Source organism: Eulemur rufifrons, chromosome 11 (assembly GCF_041146395.1).
Source record: "Eulemur rufifrons isolate Redbay chromosome 11, OSU_ERuf_1, whole genome shotgun sequence".
NCBI classification, from domain to species: domain Eukaryota; kingdom Metazoa; phylum Chordata; class Mammalia; order Primates; family Lemuridae; genus Eulemur; species Eulemur rufifrons.
The window spans coordinates 4,028,890-4,049,158 of record NC_090993.1 but is presented as its reverse complement, the minus strand read 5'-3'; the positions used below and the strand labels follow the sequence as shown (position 1 = coordinate 4,049,158).

General features: G+C 43.7%; 1 protein-coding gene across 1 annotated transcript in view; it reads left to right on the top strand.

Moving 5' to 3' along the window:
• The window catches only part of KIF26B (kinesin family member 26B), a 386,602-nt gene that overhangs the window by 210,473 nt on the left and 155,860 nt on the right, over window positions 1-20,269 (top strand). The window lies entirely within an intron of this gene.

Here is a 20,269-nt window from a genome sequence, read left to right as displayed (position 1 = left end):
AGCGTATGCAAGAATGATCTTACTATCACATGGTAATGGATGCTTTTTCCCTGGCACCTGCTGTGCTTGTCCATGAAGTACACTGGAATTCGGGAAATATAATTTCAAGAGTCCAGAAATAATAGCCCATGTCATTTTCTTGGCATCCTCCAAAACCACAGCTTTAAGAGTCCGTGGTCTGTCCTTTTAAGCCGCAGCGAAGGAAAGAAAGGGCCTTGGCGGTGACAAAGAACAATTGTCTCTGGGGCCTGTAGTGACAAAGGATGTAATCAGCACCAGGCCAGCCACTTTGAATACGGAAAAAAAAAAAAAAAAAAGAGCAAAAATAAACCATCGCTCAAAATTTATTTCTAGTCTTTTAGGCACTTCAAAATACAAATGGTGTTCATTTTTCTCAAATTTCCATTTATCATAATAGCTGTCTCTTCGGTGCTCAAGCAACAGTGATGAGGTGGCATTTGTGGGGAAAACGGTATTTTTTAAGCTGACTATCCCGAACTTTAGAGGCACTTTGTAGGGAGGACAAGCACACTCGGTGGTCTTAAGTTGGTACACCTACCCTCGCCACCTAAAATTGTTTAAAAATAAAAATAAGACCGTGTCTCCACCGTTGAGGAACTCCAGAGATCAGGTTAAAAATTGGGAGAGGTTAGTGAAAGAGAACCAGGGAGTTGCAGTGTGTCATGACACCTGGCCTAGTGAGGTCCAGCTGGCTGCGAGAGCCCCCTCCCCCGCCTCTGCAGGCCCATCACACACCACTCTAAGTCCCCAGGAATTCACGAGAAGAATCTAGTGGCCACAGCAGGTACTGTTGGTCCCCCTCCCCCATCTGCTTGTCCCCTTGCCACTCAACATTCTCCTGCACAAACCCTTACCGCCCCGAGGCCCAGCCCCAGTGGCTCTGCCCAGGGGTCTTTCCTGGCTGCTGCAGCCACCCTCACCCATGCATGGGGCGGGCCAGCTGTGCCAGGGGTTCATTCCTCTTGGGAGCAGCTCCAGATAAGACTGGCGGGAGTTGGTGAATACGCGCCCCAGCTCCCCTGTCCCTTGGTTGGGACAGCTCTGGGACATGGTCCACCCTGTGTCTCAGATTTCCTACGTAGGACTGTGCCCGAGTTGCCGACGTCCGTAACCTGCTTGGTAACAGCCTCTGGTATCTTCCTTCCCTCCTGTCTCAGTTCCCCACTCTCCTACGGCTGCTTCCTGGAGTCACCTCCCACTTAAAACCACTGGCACCCTCGTCCCCATTCAAGGATGCCTCTGAGGGAACTTAGGGTAAGATACTGGCAGTACATCCTTTCGTTAATTCATTCATTCATCTACCCATGCATCCATCTGACAAGGATTCCATAAGCCCATGTTACATGCTGGGCATTGTCTCAGACACCAAGGGTAGCAAGAGAACAGCCACTGCCATCAGGGAGCTCTCAGTCCAGCGAGACAACCAGTCCCATTATAGGGCAGTTAGAAACCACGTGGAAGTTCAGGACGGAGAAATTCACAAGACTGTCCAGTATCACTCTCCCCGAGTCATTAGGTTGTTTAGAAATCACAGCCTCTTCCCAGCACATATCAGAAATTGTCCTATTTGTCTATTTGTTTGCCAGTTTATTTCCTGGCTCCCCGCTACAAGTAAGATCCATGGAAAAGGGCACTTGCCTAGCTTCTTCCATTGCTGCGTCCTCAACTCCTAGAGCAGGGTGCAGGCATGTGGCAGGTGCGTGACAAACGTTGGGTGAGTGTCTCGGAATCGCCATGGAGTCTGCCATGGGAGTTGGTCAGCCGCCTCCTGTCCCTGCTGGGGGCGTTTCATCCATGTTGAAACAGAACTAAGTTTCACCCTGAATGTAGTGTTTTCTGGTGCACCGTGGAGCTTTCTGCTCAGGGCAGGAGACGAGGCGAGTGCTCCACCCGCCCTGAAGCCAGAGGGCTTCCTTCTGGCCGCTGCTCCTTGGGAACAAAGTACTTTTGCCCAACTGTGTCCCTAAGGTGAGCGCTTTCCTTTAACATAAAGAATTACTCAGCTGAGAAGAATTTTCTTCCAAATAGCCTGCTGAGTCTCTTTCCTTATTTCTTTGTACACTGAATACTGAATTCTCAGTCGGGAGATTCTGCCGATGAAACACGCTTTTGCAGCCTCCCGCCCGAGCCTGCGTGATGCCGAGTGACGAACCCCCGAAACGGCTTCACAGCCCCCTTCGTTGTCAGCGGTGGCAGCGGAAAGGGCAGCTTGAATTTGGAATGTAGACAGACGTCACCAGGCTCAGAAGGGACTGTCCATCGTCCTCCCTGCTGTGGTGTGCAGAGCTGACTCGCGTGATCGTGGGGCTTGGCAAGTCCCAAATCGGCAGGGCTAGAAATTCCAGCAAGACTCGATGTCGCAGCCTGGGGTCTAAAGGCAGTCTGGGGACAGAATTCCTTCCTCTTCTGGGGCCACCTCCGCCCTTTCTCTGAAGGCCTTCAACTCACAGAATGAGGCCCACCCGCTTCATGGAGGGCGATCTGCTTTCTCAGAGCCTACTGATGGTAAATGTTAATCTCATCTCGAAAATGCCTTCACGACAACATCCAGACTGCTCGTTGACCAAAGAACTGGGCGCCGTAGCCTAAGCCAAGCTGATGCATGAGATGAACCACCACGCCTGAAATCAGTACTCGGTTGAACATGAAACTACTTTGCGTTCAGTGCGATTCACCTGAGACTGGCTGAGGTGGCTTCCTGGCGCTCGGTTTTCAAATTCAGGCTACTGAGGGTGACGCACCTGCTGGCTCCCAGGTGGAGCCCATCGTTCCCTCCCTCTGCTGACCGCCAGTCTTCCGTCCTCGGTTCCTCAGGGTCCCCACCTGTTGATGTGTTGAACAGAATCCTTGTGTCTTGGGTAAATCGGAGACTCTCATATCATTTATTACTTAAGATGCTGAGCATTTAGTTTTAGTTTTCACACTAAAGATAGAGAAAATAAAAACAGATACCATTAATCTTTATGCTTCTCCTGTGGTCCTGATTGCCAACCGCAGCCGCAAAGGTCCGTGGTGGATTTACTGCTTTGCATATACCTTACTTCCTTTAGACCTGGGCATGTGAGGAACGTTGATTTATGGAGCCTAGATCCTGCTTGGTTGGTGGGTGTGGAGGAGGAAAGTGAAGTGTTGTTCAAGCTGCAATAAATTTAAACATCACTAGTATTTCTTTACACATTCTGGGGGGAAAAAAAAATCCCAACTTCAGTCTATTGCTATAGGAGCTCGTAAATTAAAAATAACAGGACTATTTCCTATGCACCTGGAGCTTCAAAATTACAACCTGTTAATTCTGTGATTGCCCCCTTCACAAAAGAGGCATTGAGGGTTTCAACTCAAACAAGATCTCCACTATGGCTCTGAAATCCAAGCAATAATTCACCTCGTGTCTTTTGACCTTTGGTTGAAAAACTATTTCAAGATAAGGGAAGTCACTCACCTGAAGCGCAGAATGTGAGAAGTGAGTTTCACGTTTTTTCTCTAAGCTTTCTTAGTTCTTTCTCTCTCTCTCTCTCTCTCACACACATTTTGGCTTTTCATTTTACATAAATTTTAAAACAAGTCTAACAGCATCAGAAAACAAAACACAGGAAAGGCGTCTTTCCACTATGTTCTGAGCCACAAATTCCTCCATGTACTCAAATAATACAGCCCAGCTGGGCTGGTGGGATGAAGTTGATTGGCCTCTTGAATGTTTTAGCACCTGTGCTCTGCAGCACTTCGAAGAGAGGGGAAACTGATTGACGGCGACCGGGGCCCTATGGCTGCTGTGTGCCACTTTACAGAGGTTGAGATTGGGCAGTCCTGGTGGATAAAGAAAGTTTGAAAGAAGTACAGACACAGTTTCAATACCCCATGCATTTTTGCTTCATCTTATTCTTTGAGAACTATGTTTACTTTTGTTGAGAAAATGTATAAAGGCCAAAGAGAGGACGATGCACTTTATTTAGATTTTCAGGAAGTCCTTAAAAATACGCCATGCCAGGGGCAATAGAATTGAGTTTCCACTCCCAGACCACCCAGCCCTTTCACTCCTAGGTATTTACCAAAAAGCGACGAAGGCACGTGTTCACACCGAGACCCGTGCACAAATGTTCCCAGCGGTATTGTTAGAGCCTCAAACTGGAAACTACCCAAATATCCACCAGCTGATAGGTGGATAAACAAAATGTGGCTATCCATTCAAAGGAATGTTCTTCAGAATACTGAAACTATTACGACATGCAACAATGGGGATAAACCTCACAATAATTACAGTAAGTGAAAGAAACCAGACTCCCCCTCTACAAACGGAAGACTCCACATGCTGCGATTTCATCCATGTAAAAGTATAGACAATAAAAACAGTGACAGGAAGTGTATCAGTGGTTGACCGGAAATGGTGGTGGGAGGGAGGAACTCGTGACAAAGCGGCATAAGGAAACCTTTTGAGGACAATGGACATGCTCGTTATCTTTCTTGATTGTGGTGGTTTCTCGGGTGGATACACGTGACAAAACTCATCAGATTGTGCAGTTTATTATATATCAATGATGCTTCACTAGAGCTAATAAATGAGTTTTGTTGGGATTAGAGAAAATGTTTTGAGATGGTAGGAAAATTGCCTTAGTATATAGAGTTAGGATAAATGGTCATTTTCTCTGGGGGGAAAAAAGTGTTAATAATAAGAACCCCTATTAAACCATATTGAATTGGACTCATTTAACATTTTTTCCAAGGGATCAAGATAACCATAGGAAATGTCCAAATTTGTACATGAGACTAAATTCTTCCAGGTAATACAAAAATCATCAAGGTAGAATAAACAAGCGGACGAGATGGGCAGAGGAGCTTTCATGAGAGCAAGGAGAAACATTTTGGGTACAGGTACAATAATTCAGACTATTCTTATGAGGTGATAGACGCTGAGAAACTTCACAATGGAGGAAGGGAACTTGAGGACTCATCTGCCTGCAGATTCAGTCTAAGATTGCGACTTAGGGAAACAATAATAAAATTTGGATGTTATCAGGAAGAATATCGGAAACAAAGTGAAAGGCATCATCTTACCCTCGGACAAAATAAAACTCTGTTTGAACCTAGAAGTTCTTAGGAAGTTTGGATAGGGATACCTTAAAATATAAAAGGGATGCAAAGACCGTGGGGGGTAGAGGGACTTCTGTTTGCCAACAGGCAGTTGGAAGAACTCCGCCGCAGGCTGGATGACAAGACCTAGGAGGGAATCTGAGTAGCTCATTTGACATGTGGATAGACTATTCATTAAGTCTTGGAATTATCTCTTAAAACTGGGAAGAAGCAGCCTTAGGGAAAAACAAAACAAGCTGGATTGCACATCCTAAAACGTAGTCGCAACTGAGAATATAAATGTGCAGGTCCGGATTCATTCCCAGATGCCAGGCTGATTGGAAGCTCTCGGACAAAGCTAGAAGCGTTTGGGAGCAAATCCCCAACTTCGGACTCCATCGAGGGTCACAACCTGCCTCTCTCTCGAACAGAAAGGGATGGAATTCTCGGCTAAATACATCAGGACTCCAGTCCGATATAATGGCTGTTCTCGTCGGTTTCTGAAAGTCTTTTCTGCGTCGTTTTAAAGAGTGGCTCCATTATTCTGAGCGTTTTTATCAAGTAACAAATCAGCTGACATAAGTGCTTGAAGTTGGCTGAAAGCGGGTGAGGATTTAGAAGCCCCTTGGGCAAGTCCAGGTTGGACGTATGTAACGGGCGTTCTCTGGTAGGAGACGGACGCCTGGGCAGGCTGGTGTGGAATGACTCTGGTGTCCCGTGTTTGGGACGTGACTGTCACCATGGCAGGTGCTCAGCATTTCCTCCTAGCCCCTGGGCTGTTTCATGCCCAAAAGGAGGCAAGACAGGAAGGTATAAAAATCCAAATCGGTGCAGTTGCTCGGAGAAAGGACAGGTGATGGCTTGGCATTCTCTCGTTGGCTTCCTGAGGAATTCCAAAGTGGCACTTGGGGATCGTGAACTCCAGCCATCTGCGCACTTGGAACCTGGAGAGCAATGCAGCTGGCGTCTGCCACCGTAATTAAGAGGGGTGTGGCTCATGCAGACACCACTGCCCGATGTTAATCACCAGGAAGGAACTGAGTGTGAGATTCGCATTGGAAAGTGAACACAGAGGAAGCCCGATGGCTCCTGAAGGACACAGCCGCCAGGTTTGCCTTTGTAAGAGGAATGGAAGGAAACGGTTTAAAACAAACAAACAAACAAACAAAAAAAAAACAAAAACAAAACTTTTTTCCAAGATGTCTATACCTCGGCCACAACTGAGTAAGAGTCTCTTTCTCTGTTGCTGCCATCGTGTTTGCTGTGATGATGGAATTTTCTGATGCTCCGTGATGGCCGGTGCTTCCTTGTCCTCCCCCGTATTTCACCTGCAGGGTCCTGGGAGCGAAGGTTCCAGTTCTCTTGGCTGACGAGCGTGTGACTCTGACAGTAACCAGCAACGCAGAGCCATCCTGAGAGGGGAACAAGAATAGGACATTGCCATATTTTTATGTGGAGATTGATAATCAAGGCCAACAATCCCGGCAGAAGGTGAACCACACATTAAACAGAGGGGAAAAGATAATAAAATATCGCCTGCTGTTTAACAATCGCTGGGTGGAAACATTCCCTGGAACTGTACAGCTGTGGCACTTGATGGCTCATAAAGCCTCGGTAAAGTCCGTCAAGGGCCTTTTTTCTTGGTGAGGGACCATTTTTTTCATGCAGTTATGATAGCATCTGGTTCCTGTCCCTGGAAGTGCAGCGAATCCACAGGCGCAGGCAGGCGGGGGCGGGGAAGAGCCCCACGGCACAGGCATCTGGCTGCCTGGATGGGCATCGGGTACCTTCGGCTCCAGGGGGCATTGTAAAACGCAGATGAAGAGTTAGCGGGTGGTCGCTGAGCAGCCGCTACGTGCCAGGCATGGGTTAGGTTATCTCATTCATCCTGACAGCCGCGAGGTCAGTATCAAAAAAAAAAAAAAAGATGGAAAACAGAGGCCTAGGCTACTTAAGGAACATCCAGGTCACGGTGCTGGCAAGGGACAGCTGAGATCCCCAAGCCCAGTGGCCTTTCCCCTGTTGCTGCAGAGATGGAGGAAGATGCGAGTTGCTTCCTGTCCGCGCCCTGGGTATGTATGGGGCGCGTGTTCCCTGGGTTTCTGTGCACGTGTGCGTGGAGAAGGAACGCTGTTTTCCAGAAACTCAAATGATGGGCGTCCTCAGTGACCTGTTTTAGGTCGGGTTCCCCAGAAGCAGATGTTGAAGCGAGGATGCCTGTACGAGTGATTTATTAAGAATGTGCTCCCTGGGGAGAGCGGCCAGGGCGTGAGGGGGCTGGGGGGAAAGGACAGAGGGGAGGAGACTGTCGAGTACAGACTCGGGCAGAGTCCGGCAGAGGGTGGCTGTAGCGTCAGCCTGACCATGCTGGGGGGACTGTGCTGACCCGAGGCCATAGAGCTGGGCTGTCCTCTCCCCAACTGTTAACTCTTACGGCTGGTGTGGGAGGAGGAGGGCAGCGGGTCCCAGACACTTGCAGGCAGCTCTGCAGGCAGGCTGGGGAGGGCTTGGAAAAAGAGGTGCAGGTGCTGACGGTTAGGAGCAGAAGCATTTGCAAGAGGACCACCATGCAAAGGGGGTCTGGGTGAGGACCAGGACGATGGCCCACACCTGCCCTTCCTCGGCACCTAGCTGGCAGGAGAGTGGGCTGACGAGATGGAGACAGGAAAACAGCCTCAAGATGAACCAGGTACGGCTGACGTTTTCGAGGAACACCATCAGCTGTATTTCCACAGAAAGGGTGCTGGTTTTCCTGAATGCTGGGGGTGCTGTTTTCAGCCCTGAGCTCAGATGCTTTGATTGGCGAGCTGCCTCCAAACCAAGTCAGCACACGGCAGTGCCGGGTTATTTCACGCCGGATGGCATATCGGGGCAAGGCAGACGAGTATCTCTCGAGACCGAAGGGAGGTTGTCCCTAAGCAAACCTCTGTGTTCTCCCACAAGGTGGGAAAATGAAAAGGGAAGATGAAAAGGGGGGCATTGCCCAAGATGGGGCACCCCACCCCCCCGTCTGAAACCATGCTGTGATTTGAAGTGCCACAGATTCCAAAATCCATGTGTATTTTTCTTCAAAACCAATAGCTGCATGTTAAAAAAAAAAAAAAAAAATTATATGGTATATGAACCTACAGCAACAACAACTTAAGTAAAAACAGATTTCTTCCATTTTAAAGAAATGTCAACTCTTCATGATGGAGTATGGGGACCCCCACGTGTGTCCCAGCTGACCGTGAACGCCGGATTCCTGTGTAATTCATAGCAGAATCCAGTTCTGTCCCGTGCTCGCATTGCATCTGTCACACCCGTCAACATCGAGGCCTCTGGAAGCCAAGCATGTCATGGTTTTTGTGTCGTGACTGAGTAGAGACGAGAGCGAATTTTCCTCCTCAATGCCCTTATCAAAGAGGCCTGAGGGAGCTTGTCCCTCCCTTCTGCCATGTTGAGGACACAAGGAAGGTGCCATTGTGGAGAAGTGGACCCTCACCAGACATCAAACCTGCTGGCACTTTGATCTTAGCTCTCCCAGCCTCCAGAATTGTGAGCAATAAATTTGTGTTGTTTATAAGTTACCGGGTCAAAGGTATTTTGTTAAAGCTGCAGGAATGGACTATGACGAGGACTAATCTCAGGAGGAAGGAATTAATAAAGATCTTGTGAGTTATGGCTGATGTCCAAAAGATTGGAGGAGACCCTGCAGTCCTCTCGGTGTGGTGTGTGATAGAAACACTACCGCGACTCTTCCCAGTTTGGTCTGGAGTTCGATCGCTGTCATTTAGATTGAGAATTGGCATCACAACCTGTAATCAAAGTGTTGAGTCCTCTCTTGCATACACAGAGCGACTTTGAATTTTAATAACTTCATGTAATTTATTCACTTAAAAGGACATTTATTGAACACCTGTAGAGTCCAGATACCAGGGTCTGCTTGGCTTTGGCTGTCCTTGTGAGTTTTAAAACCAGAAGCACCTAGTAGCTATTAAATCCTTGTAGCAGTATGAAATATTCCGAGCCATAGCGTTCTCGGAGTAGAGAACCTCTTATGCTTGAAACAAGGAGACTGTTCAATGTAGCACATCTGTGCTTGAGGATTGATTCTGCGTTGCTGCTTTTGGCCAGTAAGTTCAGAATCACATCATGTGGATTTTGAACCAAAATGAACACGGCAACAGACAGCCTCTCACAATAATAGGAAGGGGCCGGAGCCTGCCTGCCGTGGGCATCAAGGATCTCGCTTTCATCGTCGTCATATGGAAGTGATTCGCATAGGCTGAGAGCAGCGGAGTGAAAAGAACCAGGATGCTTCTAAAAATCAGTGAGAACAATTTACAAGCCCGAGCCAAGAAACAAGCTGGACACATCACAAAGGAAATGCATTTTCCCAGTAACTTTTTTTTTGGAGGAGGCTTTTTATGACTTGCCTTCGAACCGCATTTGTTTATGAAGTGCGTAGTAATCACCTCCGTTGTAGCTGGCTGTGCTTTCTTCGCAGATCTAGTTTCCATCACTCCGTGTGTTGGAAGAGCTCCATTTTATCACCCTCTCCATGGCCAACGTACATCTCCACACTGTACTGTTAATCAGATATAAGTTACTAGGAGCTGGGAAGGGCGTTCACTGCACACGCTGCTAGCCGGAAGGTCTCTACGTTCAACAAAATTGGGAGACAGAAATTATAATGGTTTTTCCATTTTAAGCTGGATTATGGAATTTTGTAATCAAGATCACTTTAAAGCCCTCAGTTGAATGAGGAGGTAAAATATCCTTGATACGTTACTGCTGGAGGGGAAGATAGCCAATGAAAGACAAAAGCATAAATTTTAAATGACACTTTGTCTCAACGATACTCGCCTATCACAAGATACTTTTCACAGTCTGTTTGTTACCTTAGGCAATTATTGCCGATGCTTTCTGCTAATGGATTCATTGTGAGTGGGTTTGCCATACATGGAATGAGGTATTCTGTCCATCTGAGGTATGTCCACACACGGTGGGTGTGTTACTTACTGAGGAGGAAAGAAAAATGTATCAATGTGGTCTTCAGATTTTGCCTTGGGGAGCACCAACGTTGTAAGGTATTAATAAAACACAGTTGATGTACATCTGGGCAGAATGCCGTGAGTTTTCCATGCTCTCATCTATGAATAGCTTGCAGCAATCGACTGTTTCCTCTAGTTGGTATTTTTGATGGCCATTTTCTCTTGCTTCTCTCACTATTGACTTTGTGGTTCCATCTGTAAGTTGCTTTCCCGGTCTGGCTTGGAAACAACACAGTGGCTCCTTCCAAAACATTGGATTAACAGGGGTGAGGGACTTGCTTGCCACCCATGTTAGTTGGCTGGAATTAGAATTTGAAAAGATGTTCAGGTGTTCCAAAAGGTGGAGTGTATCATTTCTGCTCAGTTTTAATGCTAGAGGGAGAAAGGAGTCATGCTTAATTAGATGGGGAGAATAATTTTTTTTCTGAATGATCCTTTCTATAAAGTTTACGCTGCTGTCCCGCGGTCCCAGTGGCTGTGTGAGAACAATGATGGGTGGTGAACTGTTGTTCCATCTCTGCTGCTGTTTGATTTGGGGCCTTTGGTGAATAATTCCACTTCCTTGTGACTTAATCTTCTCACTAGGGAAATGAGACTGGTGATGTTATACCTGTTGGGTAGGTGTATTCTGTGGCCAGATTTAGAATAAAAGAGTGTTAATACTGAAGGGATCTTCTCAGATTGCTGTACCTCTAGGGATGCAGAGCAACATACCAGGGGCTCCAAGAAGATGATATGACACGTCTTCCTGGGCATTAGTTTTTCCTTGAAGATTTGGTGGTGTGGGGAAGGAAACCATTTTTTTTTTTTTTAAGTAAAAAAGAGGTGTATAGTATGAAATACAATATGAAATTTGAATGAATTTAAGAGTATGCACTTCGAGGTAATTTGCTAGATCTAGACTGCTTTTGGTTTTGCCGTCCTGTGGGAACTAATTCTCTGTGACCATTGCCATTACATTTACTGCAGGAGAAAGTTTGATTTTTTTTTTTGTTGTTGTTGTTGTTTTATCAAAGACCAACATTTTGATTTATTTTTTGTTAGTTCTACTGTGTTTCCGTCTGCTACCTTACTGATTACTGCTTTGAATTTTATTATTTCCTTCCTTTTGCTTTCTTTTGGTTTATGTTGTTCTTTTTCTCTTTGTAACTTTTGGAATGTGGAATTTAATGCATTTATTTTTATGGATATAAACATTTAGGCTATGACTTTCCCACTATTTACTGCTTTAATTGTATTTTATGTATTCTGATATGTAATGTTTTTATTAATATTTTGTTATAAAAATTCTGCAATTTGAGTTGGTATCTCTCCCGTTGCCCAAAGAATTTAATACAGAATTTTAAAATCTCTTGGAATAAGAGCCTTTTTGTTTTATTACGTCTTACTCTAATTTTGTTTCATTATGATCAGAGAATATCGTTTTTATTTTTAATTTATGAACTTACTGAAGTTTTCCTGGTGAGTTAATGTACGGTCAAGTTTTACGAATTGTACTTGAGAAAGTGTATTTTCTATTGTATGGGTGCAAAGTATGGTATGTATCCAGAAGATCTATCCATTTTAAAAATACTGTGATAAAATACATCTAACATAAAGTCTGTGATTCTAACCATTTTTAAGTGTACAATTCAGTGACATTAATCACATTCATAATGTTGTTACAACTATTACCACTATCTGTTTCCAAAACTTTTTTATTACCCCAAACAGAAGCTCTATAACCATTAAGCAATAACTCTCCATCCCTCTCCCCCTAACCCCTGGTAACTTCCAGTCTACTTTGTGTTTCTATAGATGTGCCTATTCTTAACATTTCATATAAATGGAATCATACAATATTTGTCCTTTTGTGTCTGGCTTCATTCACTTACCATATGTTTTCAAGGTTTAACCATGTTATAGTATGTATCATTGTATCATATGTATATATTACCTTTTGTTTATCCGTTGATCTGTTCATGGACATTTGGGTTGTTTCCACCTTTGGCTATTGTGAATAATGCTGCTATGAACGTTGGTGTACAAGTATCTCTTTGGGTCTCTGTGTTCAATTCTTTGGGGTATATACCTATGAGTGGAATTGCTAAGCCATGTCTTAATTCTGTGTTGAGCTTTTTAAGGAACTACCCAACTGTTTTCCATGGCACCTGCAGCATTTTACATTTCCATCAGCAATATATGAGGGTTCCAATTTCTTCACATGTTCACCAACATTTATTTTCCTTTTTAAAAAAACCACAGTGATCCTAGTACATGTGAGGTAGTAGCTTGTTATTTTGATGTGCACTTCCAAAATGAGTGACAATGTTGATCATCTCTTAATGTGTTTTTTGGCCATTTGAATATCTTCTTTGCAGAAATGTCTATTCATAATCCTTTGTCCATTTTTTAAACTGTCTTATTGGGCCAGGTGCAGTGGCTCATGACTGTAATTGCAGCACTTTGTGAGGCTAAGGTGGGAGGATCACTTGAGGCCAGGAGTTGGAGACCCTGTCTCTACAAAAAATAGAAAACTTAGCCAGGTGTAGTGGCGGGCAACCGTGGCCCCAGCTACTCTGAAGGCTGAGGCAGGAGCATCACTTGAGCCCAGAAGTTTGCGATTGCAGTGAGCTATGATGATGCCACTGTACTCTATCCCAGGCAACAGAATGAGACTCTGTCTCAAAAAAAAAAAACAGTCTTTTTGTTTAATTGTAGGAGTTCTTTATCTATTCTGGATGTTAAGCCCTTATCAGATATATGATTTGCAAATATTTTCTCCCATTCTATAGGTTGTCTTTTTACTATCTTAATAATATCCTTTGATACACAAAAGCATTTAATTTTGATGAAGTCCAATTTTTCTTTTGCTCATGCTTTTAGTGTCATATCTAATAATCCATTGCCTGTCCTAAGTCATAAAGATTTACCTGTATGTTGTCTTCTAAGAATTTTATAGTTTATAGCTCTTACATTTAGGTTGTGTACCAATTGTGAGTTAATTTTTGTACATGGTGTGAGGTAGGGGTCTATCTTCATTCCTTTGCATGTAGAAATCCAATTATCCCAGCATAACAAAAGATCTGTTTTATTGATCATGTTGTTTAGGTCTTCTCCAGCCTTACTTATTATTTTACCTTCTTGAATTATCTTGAACTAAGAGCAGCAGGTTAAAGCAGTGTCATGCTCAGCTGTACAGTAGCCTAAGGCAAAAGGAAAAATCAGCAACACTGATATTTATATAAAATTTTCATATTTTATTCATTATAGATTTTTGTATGTTAATTTTTTTAAAGATTACATTAAAAAATTTTTATCTTGGTTCTTGGCTGGGCACGGTGGCTCACGCCTGTAATCCTAGCACTCTGGGAGGCCGAGGCGGGTGGATCGCTCAAGGTCAGGAGTTCGAGACCACCCTGAGCAAGAGCGAGACCCTGTCTCTACTAAAAATAGAAAGAAATTAGCTGGACAACTAAAAAATATACATAGAAAAAATTAGCTGGGCATGGTGGCGCATGCCTGTAGTCCCAGCTACTCAGGAGGCTGAGGCAGTAGGATCACTTAAGCCCAGGAGTTTGAGGTTGCTGTGAGCTAGGCTGATGCCATGGCACTCACTCTAGCCCAGGCAACAGAGTGAGACTCTGTCTCAAAAAAAAAAAAAAAATTTATCTTGGTTCTTGAGTTTCTGCACCCCCTTAAATTGTGTGCCCAAAGAGAGTGCCTTATCACCTCACCCTAGTCCCAACCTTGGGTTAAAGGTTCTTGTTGTGAATGTGTTTCTCTCTATTTCTCCTTAAAGTTCATGTGGTTTTGCATTTTTGAAAGCAGTTGCTATGTGTTTGGTATAAGGATACTTATAAATGTTATACTTTTGCTACGAATTGTGGCTTTGGTATTGCAGTGCCATTTGTCTCAGTTAATACTTTTTGTCATGGATTCTACCTTGTCTGATATCAGGATCACAAACTATAAGGGGAAATTTGGGATTCTAACAAGTCCCCGCTTTACAAATAATGAAATTGTGGCCCAAGGACTTTGGTAGCAGTTGAAATAATTATGATCATTAAGTTAAAAAATGCCGATGACTTCTAAGTCCAGATACTATAGTAAAGGCTTTAGTATATTTCAATGTGGAAAGGGTATCATTCTGAAATTGTGTCAATAAAAATTACAGTGACTATCCTCACCCTGTTCAAGCAAGGCATGGGCCATAAACTCAACTAAGCCTCGGGATGGGTTGGTTTGGGTACCCTTTGGGCTGAATGCAACTCGTACAAAGACAAAGGATGTGAGCTGAAGGAAGGCCAGTCAGTTGAAGTAGGAGGATTCTGCCCACACCAGTAGTTTGGAATTTTGGTTTTAGCAACAAGATCCTGGGGCTCCGCTTTAGAGCTACTAGAAGTTTTATGGGAAGAAGGGAGTTGTTTTACTGTACTCTGCAGAATAGAGTCTCCTTGTATTTCCCTTTTGTGATTCTTGCCATAAGCTTGCAGTCCCCAAGTTAATGAACCTGGCTTCATTGAAGCAGCACGGTGGCATTTGAGACTACTAGGGCTTTGCTTCCTAGTAGTCCTCGTTTCCGTGTCTTTGAGCATCTAGGGAGGTAAATCTGAAGAAGGATGGAAATAAAATATGGCTCGGTCTTGGCCTCACCAGACCCTTCTAAATGCATTCGTCCTCCTTTCTGCACATCTTGTTGCGTGAATGGGAGAAGGGAAAAAAAACACATTTGGGTCCAGCAGGTTTTCTTCTCTTTGTCTCCCTCTGAGGTGCTCAGAGGCATCAATAACAGAGCAGGAAAGCCCTGGCTGAACAAAACTTAGTGTTTTCCTTTGATACCTTCCACTGGGAGCCTTCATACAATGCGTGTGAAAGCACTTTGTCAGCAAACTCCTGCTCCAGGCGAACATTGAGAAAACCATTGAGGAGGCCTCAATGGGAGGATCTGATCTGCCCCAGAAACTGCCCCAGTTCTATCAGGAGAGCCTCCAGCAGTGGAAGGGGAGTCCTCTCCCACCTCTCCCCGCCTCTCCTGTACCCACCCCGTTTTTTTTTTCTTTCTCCTTTTTTCCTCTCCTTTCTATTGTAAGAATTGTGGGAACTCTCTTCAAATGAAAATACTCTCAAGCTGAGCTTTGTTTTCTAACATGGATCAATGCCTAGATAGCTCATATCCCCTCTGTCAAACCAATCTCAACTTTAGATTATGACAACCTTATTTGGGACAAACATGGGAGTTCAAGGAGAAATTCATGCTAGGTGTTGTGTGTGTGGTTTTTAAAAGCACCTGAAAATTGAATACTGGTTCTTCAGCCTACTAATAGGGAGCCTTTCCCACAACTCGCTGGCCTGCGGTCTGCACGCTGCCCCGGGCTGGCTCTGTGTCGTGTTCGCATGGGTATCTGATCCCTCGCCACCACCCCTGGCTTGGTTTTAATTGAATTGAATTATTTCTGAATTTCTGAGCATCTATCGCTTTTTAAAAACTATACTACACTAGCTTCTACTTACAGTTGCAATATAAGCAAATGTTTAACGTGGCAATGCCAAGAGAAATAAAATCCCTATGGAGCTGCCTTCTACCAATCATTGAGATGAGTCCAAGTGGATGCAGGTGGATGCATATTCAAGAAGACTAAGAGTTGAAGAAGTGAGAGGTCGCGACCATTGCCCTGGAGTCCAGAGTTCTGTTCTGCCAGAACCACTGGGACCCACAGAGGCCTTGCTGGTCTTCCCTGGATCTCCCTCAAGACATGGCTGCCCAGTCTGGAAAGACATTCAGCCACTCAATGGTGGTATGACCTTCACTTCTTAACCTCTTCTCATCTATAAAAATTAAGGGGTCCCTCTTAGATCTAAATTTCTATAATTGTCTGATAATTGATGTTTCATTTTAAAGCCAGCCCACTGAAAAAATTTTGAAAACCATGTCATGGTATAAATAAAAAGACACGCATGATTCCTGGAGTCAGAGATAACCATTGGTGGCTTTTTAGTGTGTTTTCTTCTGATCTTTTTTCATGCATGTGTTATTATTTTACAGAATTAGATTCCTGTATATGCAGCGTTTTCTCCACTAACATTATCTCTTGGACATTTGTCCATGTCATTTAATATAAACTGAAAAATAAATATTATGAAGACTGCAGATTATTACATTAGGTGGAGTATATTTTATTTAATGAATACCCTATTGTATATTTAAGTGCTTGGCTATGATAAATGATGCCGTAGTGAATATCCTTGCACATAAATCTTTGCACATATCTCTATTTATTTTCCTTAGTGTATAATCTTAGAAGAATCATTGGGTCAAAGTGTTTTGATGTTTTTCAAGGCACTTCATACATAATGTCAAATTATACACCAGTGCTATATAAATGCCCAATTTCATGAACCCATGCCAACACTGAACATTATCTTTGCCTGGTGGTAGTTTAAAATCATCTCACTTTACATTTTTTCCTTTTATTGCTCAGTTGGTTGAATATTTTCATGTGTTCATCAGCCATTTAAATTATCCTGCTAAAATTTTTCTCTCTTATTCATCCTTCCAATAGGTTATTTGGGTTTTTCTTATTGACTCTTAAGAACTCTAAAATCCAAACATTTTGAAATATGAACTTAAGTTGCCAAAATACTTAAATTTTAATGAAGCTGCAATGGCTGGTCTCCTTTTATAATGTAACTCTGTTATCGTTTCCCCAACTCTTGTGCCTGGCAGAGAGCTACGCGTACACGAGAGGCTGCGTAAATACTTTTTAATGAGAGAATGGTCCATTATCTAAACATGTCATTGATGTACAATGTTGATTAGTGAAGCTACAATCAGAATTTTAGTCCATTAGGAGTTACAATAAGGAAAGCTTTTAGAATGAATTGTCCCAGAATGAAGCTAAAAGAGAAAAAATAAACAATATTCCACATACATGACCTTGTGTTAGCAGAACATCATAGAGGACAAATATTACAAATCAAAACAAAAGTACAGCTCAGAATTTTTTTCAAATTAAGCAATATCTTATGCTTGCAAAATGTAAATAGACTGATACAAGAAAGACTTTATCAAATCTTAATGTTTTTTCTACCTTTTCTAAAAGAAATAAAACATGAGAGAAGAGTTGAAGCCTGGAAATCCCTGAAGTTCATCCTTCTTTCCAGAGGTAGCTATTATTCTGAATATGGTGTTTATTATTTGAGTGCACGTTTTTATACTTTTATGACATAGCCACATATCTGTAAGCAATGTGGAGTATCGTTTCACATTTTTAAACCTGTTACAAATGGTATCGTACGTTACGTTTCCTATTGCAACATTTCTCGTTCAATATTGAGTATTTGAGATTGATTCGGTTTAATACGAAGAGTATTCTATCATATGGAAATCTCACAACTTATCCACTCTCTCGCTCCTGGTCATTCCAATGTTTTGCTCTTGCAAATGTTGCTTCAGTGAACGTTGTCGATCACGTCCCGTTGTGCACATAAGTGAGTCTCTTCTTTAAAATATGAGCGTGGAATTGCTAAGTCACAGGTATGTGCATCTCCTTCTTCAGAAAACACCAAATTGTTTTTCATGTTTTTAAGGTGTTAGATAAATAACTGAGCTTTCCCCAAGACATTTTACAGAAATTATGCCAGTTAGTATTTAATATTTTGGAATGCTTACTATGGGCCAGGAACTGTTCTAAGAGTTTCACATGATTCAAAACATTTGATCCTCACCTATTCATTTTACAATTGAGGAAACTGAGATACAGAGAAGTGGAGGATCTTGTCCACGGTCATACAGCAAGTGTCATAGTTCACTCAGACCCTGGCAGTGTAGCTCTCGAGCCCTCTCTCATACCAAGGCTAAGCTCCGGATGCTGGAAAGATACTACCCATGCCAGCTTATAGTGGTGTAAAGACACCAGCTACTTAGCCTATGAGAAACCTGAAGAAGGAAGCAGCCTTACCTAGAACATTGCTGGTTATACAGATTAGGAAGGAAAACCAGAAGGTTGCTTAATTTGTCCAGTGTCTATCGATTAGTGACTGATCCAAGACTAAATTTCAGGGTCCAGATGCAGCGTGACAGCCAGGTTGGTTGTTCTCAGTCTCTCTCTCTCTCTCTCTTTCTCCCCCCCCCCATCTCCTCCGTCTCTCCCCCTTCCCCCCCTCAAATGTATTCATGAAGACATATAGCTAACATCTTCATCTTCACGTGCTTTCCATTTCTTTTAGCCTAGAGTAGACAGCTCACAATAGAAAGGTCAAATAAATTTTTTAGGAGTCGTAATGGATATAATCTTGTACATGTAAATTTTAATTGCAGCACTTTAATCCCCATTCTAAGTGCCAAACTTTGGGGATTAATTGGTTGCATCTGTTGGTAACTCTGTCCTCGGTCTTCTGATCAGATCCTTCGCCTAAGGGCCCTCATTTACTAATGAGTAATCGCTGCCATTTGCAGAGAAAAACGCTACTGGTACAGTCATGTTTGAACATTCATCAAATATGACGCGGGCCCAGTTGGGAGAGACGTTAGCGTCCTTAGCCTCCAAATAAGAGCATAGAATTAAATCTTTCCACACTGTAATTCCCCTAGGGTTATTGCTTCCATCAGTGTTTGCTAAGAGTTGGTGATGAAACTGTTTGTGGCCTTACGGCTCAGTGGATGGGACCATGTCCTGAGTCAGGCTTACCAAAGGACTGAAGACTTAGAACCATTTGCTTTCTATTATTCAAGCCCATTTTGGCAAGAGAAAGGGGAGGTAGAAGAGGAAGGCACTTCAGGAATGCATTTCTCTTTGCACGCATGTCACAGACACACAGCGCTGACAAACTAATTACAGCTTTAGGTTGAGCATTTCCTATTTCTGCATTTTGTTTGCCAACAGCCAATTATTTCCATCCTGCATGCTGGAGAAACACAAATGAGACGGGCTCATCAGAAGTGTTTTTGAGTAAGGCCAACTGTCTAGCTACCTCCGCTGTTTCGGTTTTGGTTTTTCAGGTTGGGTCTCTAACTCCCCTTCCATCCCCGCCCGGTTATTGTTCGAGTCTCTCTAACCTGCCTGCAGACCCATGGTCGGAGTTCCAGGTTTCTGTTCTCTCACTAGTGTGTTGACGTCAATTCCGTGGCCTACGTAGCCACCTGCGTGCCAGGCACTGCGAGTCACTAGGAAGGGGGGGGGGGCGAGTGTGGGTGGTTGTGACCTGGCCAATGAAGGACCTTAGGGGTGGCTGAGCCAGTGAAGGGATGAACGGATACTTTGGGGTCACCAGAACGGGAAGAAGAACTAAGTTCTAAAGCGAAAACTGGCACTAAGCCCTAAAGTAGCAAAAAACAGAGGTGCAAAGTGGCATAAACCCAAAACTGCAGACCCGGCACTCGGCTCCTGTTCTCTATGATGGCACAGAAAAGGGTGACAATCTCTGAAATGTGGACCTGTGATTCAAGTTGCTGCATAATGTAAAATCTATGATTCGAAGTCTCCTCCTCTTCCTCCTCCTCAATTTTTTTTCCTGCCTGTAACCTATGGTAAAATGAGGAAGTCAAGAACGGCCCTAGATGATTTCCAGAGTTTCCCTGGTAGGGGCATAGCTTGGGATCAGGGCATTCGACTGCGGAGTTCTCTTGTTGTAGAATGAGTTTGTCTTCTCTCTGGATCATTTCTCTTTTAAATCGGGGCTTGGCAAAGAATGGCGCAAGGGCCAAATCTAGCCTGAAGTCACCTGTTTTCATTAATACAGTTTCATTGTAACACAGGCCCCTCCGTTTGGTTACAGGTTGCCTGCGGCTGCTTTTGCGATACAAAACTTGAGTAGTTGGACAGAGACCATGTAGATTAAAATACTTACCCACCTGAGCCCTTTAGAGAGTTTGCCCACCCTTAGAGTACAGAAAAAAGGCTTTAGGGAATTGCAGTGTAGGTCGGTTTTGAAGAGTCATTTGGCAAAACATAGTTGTGTGAAGAATGTATGTATCTTGTAAAAGAAACGCAGACAAGAGGGACAGATGCCAGCCGTCTGTTCTTCTAGCAGCAGGGAACATTAGGCTATGGGGTGGGTGTGGGGGTGTGTGTGTGTGTGTGCATACACACAGCTCCCGAATGCCACCAGAGACATTGTGGCCATCATGGCTCAAATCAATTCAATAGACTTTTCTTGAACACTTCTGC